Source organism: Zingiber officinale, chromosome 1A (genome assembly GCF_018446385.1).
Source record: "Zingiber officinale cultivar Zhangliang chromosome 1A, Zo_v1.1, whole genome shotgun sequence".
Classification (NCBI taxonomy): Eukaryota; Viridiplantae; Streptophyta; class Magnoliopsida; order Zingiberales; family Zingiberaceae; genus Zingiber; species Zingiber officinale.
The window spans coordinates 60,563,901-60,575,660 of NC_055987.1; positions in this window are offsets into that span (position 1 = coordinate 60,563,901).

Sequence of the window (11,760 nt, forward strand, 5' to 3'; positions counted from 1 at the left end):
CCCCGGACGACAATCAAGGCGCAGGCGTTGGCAGACTTCGTCACTGAGGTACAAAATCCCGAGCCCGAAGCCACCTGGAAGGTGTATGTAGATGGATCGTCCACTCGGCAGGGAAGTGGAGTAGGCGTACTGCTAGTATCCCCCCATGGAGAATGGATGCACTTATCCGTACGGCTGGACTACAGAGCAACCAACAATGAAGCGGAGTATGAGGCGCTTATAGTGGGTCTGCAGGCTGCTCGGCATGTGGGAGTTAGCAATGTTTTAATTCATTCAGATTCACAGTTGGCCGCTCAGCAACTTTCGGGAGCGTTTGAGATAAGCAACATTAGGCTAAAGCTTTATGCGGAAGCCTTCGCCAAACTGAGGGCCGGTTTCCGAGAGGTGGTGGTACAGAAGATTCCCCGCACGGCTAATCAGGCTGCAGATGAACTGGCTAAGCTGGCCAGTTCGATATCACCGATCGTCATTCAACAACCAGTCGAGCAAGTGTCCCTGGTTGCCCACATCGATCGGATGGAGGGACTCATATTCCCGAATGACTAAACTTATATGGCAGCATATCATTTATCGGTTCAGCATCCCGCGGAGGCTCATCTCCGATAATGGGAGACAGCTCTCGGGTCAGCAGCTCAAGGAATGGTGCGAGGGGTACGACATTCAGCAAGCTTTCACCTCTGTAGCATATCCCCAAAGTAACGGGCAAGCCGAAGTCACTAATCGGGAAATCTTACGAGTTCTCCGGGCTCGGCTCGACCATGAAGGCGGCAGTTGGGTAGACGAGCTGCCCGGGGTATTATGGGCGCTCCGAACGACGCCCAAGGAGGGAACAGGAGCAACCCCCTTTCACCTGGTGTACGGTGTAGAATCCATCGTCCCGGTAGAAGTCGGGATAGAATCCGACTGGATCAAAGTCTACGATGAGAACAATGCTGAGCGGAGGCATTTGGAGCTAGACTTGGCGGACGAGACGCGAGCTAAAGCCGCCGTTCGGTTGATGGCGTATCGGCAGAGGATGAAGCAAAATTACAACAGACGGGTAATTCCCAGATCTTTTCAGGTCGGCGATCTTGTCTGGAAGAAGGTCAAGTCGGTCGGCGACGTGACCAAGCTGGGAGCTCCTTGGGCCAGGCCGTTCAAGATTGTCAAAAAACTCCATTCGGGCGCCTATTACCTCGAGGATGAAGATGAACGGAAGCTAGAGCGACCGTGGAGCGCAAATCACCTCTAGCCGTACCGAGCTGGGTGAAAGGTGTGCCATTGTAACTCATAATGTTCAATCCTGTTGTATCTTTTGATCGCAGGAGTAAAATCAAAGGAACAATTTATGCCGAATGAAGACCGTCGAGCGGCGACGTTAAATCCCAGAGTCGGACCGGCAACTATAAAAATCCCGGCTTGAAGACCGTCGAGCGGCGACGTTAAATCCTAGAGTCGGACCGGCGACTATAAAAACCCCGGCTTGAAGACCGTCGAGCGGCGACGTTAAATCCCAGAGTCGGACCGGCAACTATAAAAACCCCGGCTTGAAGACCGTCGAGCGGCGACGTTAAATCTCAGAGTCGGACAGGCGACTATTAAAACCCCGGCTTGAAGATCGTTGAGCGGCGACGTTAAATCCCAGAGTCGGACCGGCGACTATAAACCCCCCGACCCGAAGACTACTGAATACCACTCGGGAAGAATGCGCGCGGAGAAGTAACATTAGCAGAGACGGAATTTTATATTGACGCATCGTATAAAAATAACACAGTCAAGTAGGTTGAAAGTCAGATTAAAGCGGATAATTTTAACTCGCAGAACGACGAGCATACAAATGCAGCTTCAAAACATAAAAAGAAAGACAAGCTAAAAACGCTCCTCACTCCAGGACCTCAAAAATGGGCTTGGGGATGGTTTCTAGCAGTCTGGCAAAGTCTTTGGGAGGGATAGAGGCCGTCTCCGGGAGTTGGCCCTTAGCCTTCAGATAAACAGTTGTCGCCCGGATGGCTTCCTCAAAGGCTAGGACTAGCCGATCGCTAAACTTCTCGCCAAATTCGTCCGAGCGGAAGTAGTTCTGCTTCAGCACCGCGAAGCGGCCTGATTCACCGTCCTGATATTCCTTTAATGCAGCTCGGGTAGCGTTGAGAGCGTCTTGGAGATCCTTCTTATCTCCTTGAAGTTTAGCTTCAGCAGCCGATCGACTTTCCCGCTCGGTGGATAGCAGGTCGGCTAATTCTTGGACGCGCTGCTCCAGCGCTCGGGCCTGCATATTCTTTGCTTCTAAATCAGAGATGACCCTATTCTTTCTGTTGGTCACTAGCTTTATCTCCTGGTCGTGAGATTTAACCTGGGCTTTAAGCCCAGCTACCCGGGTTTCCAGACTAGAAGACTTGTGCCGCTCGGCCGCAAGCAGTTTCTCTGTCTTGCTCAGTTCGGACCGAAGCGTGGCATACGAAGGCCCCTGAGCAGGCGCCCCTCCAGAAATTTGGAGTTTCTTCAACTCTTCCTCCAGCGCAGCCAGACGATTGCTGACCGCGATGTTCTCTACCCAGTTCTGCGCTCAGATGAAATAATATCAAGAACCAAGTTAAATAGTCATGCAGTGTGTTAAGAAGCATACCCCGGTAGCTTGTTGCAAGTGGCTGTCGCCGAGCTGGCCAGGAGTCATCAAGGCAACGCGGACCCTCACATCCTCCCATATCTTGGCGAGCGATCCGCGGATAGTGATATGATGCTCTGGGGCGACTGACCGATCAGCCGCCAGAAGAAATTTTTCTGTTGGGAGATGGAGGACGACCTTAACCACTCGACGACCGCTCGGATTTGATTGGGCTGAAGCAGCGCGACCAGACGACTCGCCGAGAGGGGCGAAGATTATACCAGAGCGCCTAAGCCGAAGATGAGCTCATGGCTGGGAACTGACGGGTTGCGCTCTAAGGGAAGCCACAGGCAGATCCAGCTGGGAGGGAGTGCGGTCCAAAGATATGGCCTCGACTGAAGCGGGGGCTGGGGTGATTGCGGCAGAGGGGGTGCCGGCTTGCTCTGTCACCGGTTCCACAGATGTAGCTGATTGGGTGTGGAGATCCGTCCGGCGCCGTTTCCGTATTATCAATGGGGAGTCTTCGGCCGAGTGCCCCGCTTCTTCCGACGCTGGTTGCCCGGCAGACGAGATAGCATCACCGACCGGTGCAGTTGTAGGGATCCGAACGGACGACTCTCCGATCGCGGGTGGAGCTTCTTCGCTTTCACCCTCGTGTGAGCCGATCGGTTCGATGCCTAGATCGGCCATCTCCTTAGCGGCCGCCGCCTCTACCTCGACAACTTTCAACCTCATTCGATCAGTAGCCTTGGCACGCAACATGATGTCTGCTGAATAAAAGAAGAATAAATCAGTTAGACCAAAAGGAAGGGGGACGAGGAAAACGCTTACCCATGTTGCCCGGAAGCTGCGTTCGGATCGGGTTCAATCCGAATATGTACAACACCCCCTCGTAGAGCAGTTTGTGGATGTTGAATCTCTACCGGGCCAGCAGATTGGCTGCGTGGAGGTAATCTGGCTAGCTCTTGTATTTGCCAAGGTCCGGCGGGCTCGACACAGTGGTCTGCCATTTAGTACGGAAAGATGGCCGCTCGGGAAAACGAAGGTAGAAGTAGTTCTCTTTCCAATGTTTGTTCGAGGTCGGCATCTTGTCGAAGAAAACAAGACCGATCCGCGACTGGAAGAGAAAAGTGTCCCACTCGGACTGTTTGGGATAATAGAAGTAGTGGAAAGTTTTGGGGACTAAGGGGATGCCGTGCAGCCTAAAGAGGACAACTACCCCGCACAACAACCTAAAGGAGTTAGGGACGAGTTGGCCGAGCGGGAGGCGGAAGTAGTTGCACACCTCAAGGATGAACGGATGAATAGGAAAGCGTAGACCGGCCACAAACTGGTCTCGAAAAAAGCAAACAGTGCCGGTCGGAGGGTCGTGTGGCCGATCGGAGGGTGTGACTAGTATTAGTTCGTGGTCAGATGGAAGTTCGAAGGTTCGGGTGAGGCTCAGCGCATCCCTCTCGTCGAACCGGCTCTCTGTGGTGGTATACCAGAGGCCAGGGGCGAGGTCGGACTGACGAGAGGAACTGGCTATTGGTAATAAGGGCCAAAGCAAGAAATGACAAAGGTTAAGGAGAAGGATGGCCGGAACAGTGTCTAAGGGGGGCACGAATACGGTGAAAGTACAAAAAGAAACGCAAAAGAACTGAAAGGAGAGGGCAAAGGAGCCTTACAGAAGATGTGACCGAAGGAGGAAGCGAGGGATCACCGGAGTGCAGAGAAACGAGTTCACTGGAACACTGAGCGAGACTAAGCGAAAGCCCTCGGATGCACACACACGATAACGCGAAGCGGCTGGGGAAGAGGAGATTCCTTATAAACGTTGGGCTCGATCGACCGGAGCCGTCTGATCCAGGTCACGAGATCTGAGGAGCGAATTCGACCGTCGAATTCGAAAAGCCAAAGGTCACATCAGCCCTGACAGCTCGAGCGAGCGGTGACGGCGGCGCAACCACGTGGCACCCGCCCATAGGTCACATTTAATAAGCACCATTATGTGGGCATGGTCGCGTGTTCAGCCTTAATGGTGTTGATTTGCACAAATCCCGAGGAGCTTCTAGGGATACCGACATTGACCACTGTCGGAGCGGCGTGACAACCACTGGCAAACAATTTGCCAAGTGCTAACCGGTGACGTGCCGATCGGCATCACCCATTTGCGTAGTCCCCGATCGGATAGACACTAACATCAACAGCCGAGTGGCAGACACGCCACCAAGCCAACGGTCCAGTCAGTCGGACTTGCCGCCTCCTTCGACTAGACTTGAAGGGAAGACATGTGATCCGGTGTTAAGGATCGGGGGCCCACAGAGGAAGGGGTCAATGGCATGGGAGAGTCAAAGGTCCGGCCGAGTAGGGAGGAATCTCTTGGCCGACCGGCCTAGGTAGACCCCGGGCCGGCACGAAGACAGCTCGACCTCGGGTTGAGCTTCCGACGCTCACAAGCTCCTTTATAGAAGAACCGCTATGCCGAGTAGCTGAGCTGTTAGGCCGAACGACAGAACAACTAGTCGGTGCCCCATCCGAGTATGTGACCGATCGACCGTCTCACCCGGTCCGAGGTGCGTGTATACCCGGGCGCCCTGGAGGGCGAGCGGTCAGCCCGACCGGCCCGATTAAAGACAAAGGGCTTAGAAGAGGACAAAAGGGGCAGCTAGTGATATCATTCTTGAGACATCTGCCGCCGACAAGCAGCATGGTCGGCGGCCGGGCCGTACCAAGGATCGTACGGAGGAAGTTTCCGCTGCCATGACAGAGATATGCTCGGACAATTGAGGTATGACGTCAGACATGTTTTTTTTACACAACCATTCCAAGGTATGATTTGAGGAACGTGCACGCCTTGGGAAGCGTGCACGCGCCTCTCCGGGTTTCTATATAAAGACCCCCGGATTTCGACGGAGGTATGATTTTTCTCCTTATCTACTGTAGCCACAGTGTCTATTCTGCCTCTGTCTCTTCTTGCCATCGTCTGACTTGAGCGTCGGAGGGTCGTCGCCAGGAACCTCTTCCCGGCCCGACTTTGTTGCAGGTTCATCGGAGGTTACGTCGCTGCGAAGATCACCGGGGAGCAGCAGAGAGCGCCACATCCCCAGCTTTCATCAACTCAGTACACGGACAGGATCAATTACTATTGCCAGAACTCTGGCATGTACGTCTTGATTGCTTTGATTGCCAGAAACGATGAAGTCACTAGTGACACCTTTTCTCCTCGCTGAGGTATTTCCAGAAATATACCTCTTAACTCTTAAATTATTTCAAATTTTAACTTTAAAGCCAGATTAATTTTCTTTCCAGTTCAAAATGTTTAGCATGTTCCTTTGATGATAGCAGTGAATTGCTCTAAGTTCAGAGTTACTTTGCTGGTATGTTTTTTATGATATATTTATATATAGTTTACTCAAATTTCATGACAAAAGGGCTCGAAACCAAAATTTGAATATCTTCAGTTTATGTTGATACGATTCTAGGTGATGGATGAGTAAAAGAACACTTAATCCTGCAACTGCTGGTTCAGATCTACATCCATTTGGCATGGAACAAGGCTTAGGGGGCAGCAACACTCAGCGCAGTCAATCTTCTGTGCTTCCTTAGGTGGCTTTCCATAATTACTCATCTGGTATTTCGGTCTAAATGCAGTTTGGGACTAGACTTGGATCATTCTAGCCACCTCATTGTGGTCAGACAACACTGCAAAGCCGGAGATCTCAGTCAAGAGAAGATCTTATTGCATCATTAGCAGAGACCCACATAGTGAAGATATGATGGCCCATGACAGACTTGGTACGAAGCCCTTATTTCCTTTGCTGCTTTTTGATTTTCTAGATTGTCATTCATCATGCACAGAACCTTCTGTGAAACAATTAGTTTTTACAATTATCCCTAGCACTTAACAACTCCTGAAATATAGCATGGGCAACGAGCTTGGGTGTTGAACTTAACATTTTTTAGTCATTTTTGAAACAAGAACCTGAGTGTAACAGAGCATTCTTCTTATGTTTTATTTATTCTGGCCTTTGCTAGATGTTCTAATGTAACAGATCAAATTCTCTGACAATTTAACGACTTTCCTTGGTATCAGCCTTCTTTCATACACTTCTAGCCTTATGCTTTGACAATTTATATTTCAGCTTTCTTACAGCAAGAATTGAATGCATTCAATTCTGTCACATCGATTGTGAGTTCTTCCATCTAATTTGAAACTGTGATCTATGGTTGGGTTCACCAATTCACTGTCCCCTACTCTCCATAAATATAATTGATAGAATCTCTTTTCCAGTGTGTCCTAAGGAGGTTAGGAAATAGCCAGAGAGTGCAAGAAGAGCTCAAGTATCACCAACTTTTAGTGAGATTTTTTAATGATGAATAATTATAAGATAACATTTATTTCAAGAGAAATTGGACGTGCTTTGCTCCCTTTAGTTTTACAATCTAGACAATTTAATAAAAATTTCATAAATTATGCATATTATTTCATATTCAAACTAAATAACTATAAAAGATTAGTACAATATACCATAAGCATAGAGATAGATTTTAATGAGTTTTGAAAAATGCTAAAATCCCTATTAATATAACAATGTTATTTTTTTTCTTCAATTTAACATTTTTATCATTTTAAAAATAAATATAAGTATTTAATCAAATAAAACTTTTTATTCGACTATATAATGGAAATATTTAAATGATTGATTTAATTTTGTTAAGAAGTGGAAGAAAAGTAAAGATGTAAGAATGGAAGTAGTAATGATTACTTAGCAGAGAAGTCAATTGAAAGGTAGCAAATCGGTCATCATCCCTTACAAATACGTATGATTTTCCACGACCAAGTAGACATATCGGTCATCATCCCTTACAAATACGTATGATTTTCCACGACCAAGTAGACATATCGGTCATCATCCCTTACAAATGACATTCGAATATATACAAATCTAAATCCAAGTACCCAACATCAATAAGAGGTGTGGCAAGTTCAAATTATCAGAGTCAAATCTTTCCTACATAAACATAGAAAGGTAGCAGCTTTTCCAATTCATTAAGCCCAAGATCAAATTTTGTCCATAAGTAGTCTCGTGATCAAATGGGTATATAGGAGGTCAAGACCGCTTCTAAAAGAAAAATCAAAATAAAATGCTTTAATCATACCCTTATACAACAAACTGTTTTAGCAAAAAAACAAATTCATTGTTGTTTTGTTTTTTTGGCAAGAGAGAGGTCAACGCTAGCCATCTCCCATCAAAGCTTCTTGTAGTTTTTGCCCATGGGCAGGGTGTCATGGTTAGGTCCTCCAGTAATAGATCAAGGATCTAAAGTTCGAGACTCAGCTGCGGTGTATTATTAAGAATTTTTCTTCTTAATGGGTAGCGAACCTGAGAATGTTGGTTGTCAGGATGAGTCTCCATGTGCACTTCCCCGATTTACTTATGTGACTAGTGGAAAATTTCCGTGTGGCTGGATCGGTCACCTCAAGTTCGACGTTACCTGATTTGGTTAATTATTTTTTTTTCTTTTTTGCCCCCAGGTATAAGGTGTCATGGCCCTCCAATGTTAGATCAGGATCTAGAGTTTGAGATTCAGCTGTGACGTATTATTGAGAATTTTTTTCTTTAATAGATAGCGGGCCTGAGAATGCTAGCTGTCAGGATGGGTCTGCACATCCCCAATTTACCAACGCGACCAGTGGAAAACTTACGTGGAGTCCCGGTTATCCCAGGTTCGACGTTACCTGACCTGGTTAATCATTCTTGTAATATAAAGTGAAAATTCTTGAATGACAATGCGAATGAGAGGGAAGAGAATGACAATGAGAATAAGAGAGCAAAAATAAAAGGAAAAGAAAAGATGAATTCAATCTTTAAGAGATTAAAGAAAACCAAAGTCCTGAGATCTTTAGTTTTTATATATATGGTATATTTTCATTTCAGTTATTTATCACAATCTTTCATCTTATTTATTATCATCTTTTTTCATAATTTAATATACTTTTAATTATCATCTTTTAGTCACCACTAATAAATTTGTAATCAATTATATTACCAATAAATTTAGTAAGAAGTGAATTACTAGAGTCTCTTCATAGTATAATAATGTTATCTGCTGTATGAGCTAGAAAACCCTCACAAGTGACATACAATAATATAACGCCCTTGTCTAAATAACTACGAACCACAAACAAATTGGTCATTACCATAATCTCATGTTAGTGATAATATATTTTGATGCTAGGCTTATTTTTCACTTATTAGTATTTATTTTCTCTAACTCAGCCCATGACGAACCAGTCATGGTTGATCCTAAGCCCGAATAAAGGAGGGTTGTATTAGGTTGCCAACCAACGTTAAAATTATGGCGAATGTTTAATGAATGGATCTATTAAATTATTGTGCTAATGCTAGATTATTCCTAGGAAGGAATGCATTACAGGGTTCGACTGTAACGTCTCAGTAAGGACTGCTACATCTCCGGAACTGGGTTGTAGTGTTAAATATATGCAAAAGTTTACGTTGCAGGGTCCGACTATAACGTATCGGTAAGGACCGCTACATCTTCATGAGAACTTGGGTGTAGTGTTAAATAAGTACGAGTTCTCACACCATACGTTGGATAATAACAAATATGATAGAAAAATTAATCTTCTAAGATTTGGAACATGGAAAATAAGAATCCTTACTGGTAAATCAATAGAGGTAGTAGATACGATGATTAGGAGAAGAATTAGTATTTTGTGTGTACAAGAGACAAAATGGATAGGGGAGAAGGCAAAGATGATAGAAAACTCGAGTTTTAAGTTATGATACACAGGAAAAAGTAAAACAAAAAATGGAGTTAGTATTGTTGTAGATAGTTCATTAAAGGATAAAGTTGTAGTACTTAAAAAAGGGGATATAATTTAACCTTTAAGATAATAGCGGCAACAAAAATTATGAACATAATTAGTGTATATGCACAACAAGTAGGATTGGATGAAGCTACCAAATCAATGTCTTGGGATGACTTAGATGAAATATTACAAAATATTCTATCAAATGAAATGATTTCAATAGGAGGTGATCTAAATGGGCATATCTGAGTGAAAAATGAGGAATATGAGGGAGTTAAGGGTTTGGAACAAGAAATAAATAAGGGAAAACTATATTAGTTTTTGTGATAACATATGACCTTATATTAGCTGATACATTTTTTAATAAGAGAGAAGAATACTTAGTGACGTTCAAAAGTAGGAATAATAAATCACAAATTGATTTTCTTATGGTTAGAAAGAATGATAGAAAGATTTGTAAAGATTGTAAGGTTATCCCTGGAAAAAACTTAACTACCCAACATTAACATAGGTTAGTAGTGTTGGATATACGCCTCAAGCTTAGTATTAATAGAAAGAAAATATATACGACTCCTAAAATTAAGTGTTAGAAGTTAAAGGATAAGAAGCAAAATATATTTAAGGAGAAGGTAAGAGTACAAGTATTAGGTGAAATATATGATGACTCTAATATAACATAGGATAAGATGATATCAAAGTTGAAAATAATAGCTAAGAGCGTACTCGGTGAGTCAAAGGGATATGCACCACTAAGTAAAGAATCTTGGTGTTGGAATGAGAAAATACAAGAGAAAGTGAAGGAAAAATAAACAACTTATAAGGAATTATATATTTATAAGAACGAAGAAAACTTAAAAAAATATACAATAGCCAATAAAGAGGCTAAGAAAGTAGTGAATGAAACAAAGAATGTATTAAAGATGAATGTAATAAGGTATTAGTAAATGATGGAGAAATAAAAGAGCGGTGGAATAGATATTTTCATTAATTTTTTAATGAAGGTTTAGGTGACTAAATTAACTTAGGTAATTTAAGTAGGTTAAATGACTATAGAAATTTAAATTTTTATCGTAGAATTTAAACTTTAGAAGTAGAATAAGCTTTAAATGGGATGCACGGAAAAATCGTTGGACCAAATAATATTCCGATAGAGGAATAGAAGTGCCTAGGGAAACAAGATTAAGGAAGGAGACCTCGGTGACTGAAAATCAATTTGGGTGCATGCTTGGAAGATCGACAATAGAAGTTATACATCTTCTTAGACAACTAATTGAAAAATATCGGAGCAAAAACAAAATCTACATATGATATTCATTGACTTAGATAAATCTTATGATAGAATCTCAATAGAAATTATATAGAGAATTTTAGAAAAGAGAGGTGTTAGCATAACATATATTGAACTAATTAAGGATATGCACGAGAATATAATGACCAAAGTAAAAATCTTCAGGCAGAGTAATTGAAGCATTTCCAATAAAGATATGGTTATATTAAGGATCATCTCTAAGTGCTTATCATTTTTCATTAATTATGAACAAACTCACTACATACATTCAAGATACAGTATCGTGGTACATGTTGTTTGTAGATGATATTCTTTTGGTAGATGAAACACGTGAAGGAGTAAATGCTAAATTAGAATCTTGGTGGGAAACACTAGAAGGAAAAAGTTTAGGCTTGGTAGAATATAAACAGAATATATGAAATTTAAGTTTAGCAATATTAGACGTAATAAGACAATTGTTAAGATAGGAGATAACGAGTTGTCCGAAATCAAGAACTTTAAATATTTAAGATCATTTTTGCAAAACGATAGATGGATTAAGAGAGATGTCTTACATAGAATACAAACATGATGGTTAAAATGGAGGACTGAGTCAGGTGTTTTATGTGACCGTAAACTTAAAGGAAAGTTCTACAAAACCACAGTTTGACCTGCTATATTATATGAAGCTGAATGTTAGGCTATGACTTGAGCACATGAGTAGAAGATGAGAGTTGCAGAGATGAGAATGTTAAGGTGGATGTGTGGATATACGAGGATGGAGAGAATAAGAAATGAGAGCATTAGAGAGAAAGTCGGAGTTGCATCTATTGAGGAAAACTCTGAGAGACACGTTTAAGATGATACAAACATGTACTTAGACGACCAATAAATGTTCCAGTTAGGTGATATGAAATTATGACAAATACACATATCAAACGAGGAAGAGGAGGACCAAAGAAGACTTGATTAATAACAATAAAATAAGATAAAATTTATTTAAATATAGATGATGATATAGTAAGAGATAGAGCTCAATGGTATAAAAGGATCCATATAGTCGACCCCACCTAGTAGGATAAGACTTGGTTGTTG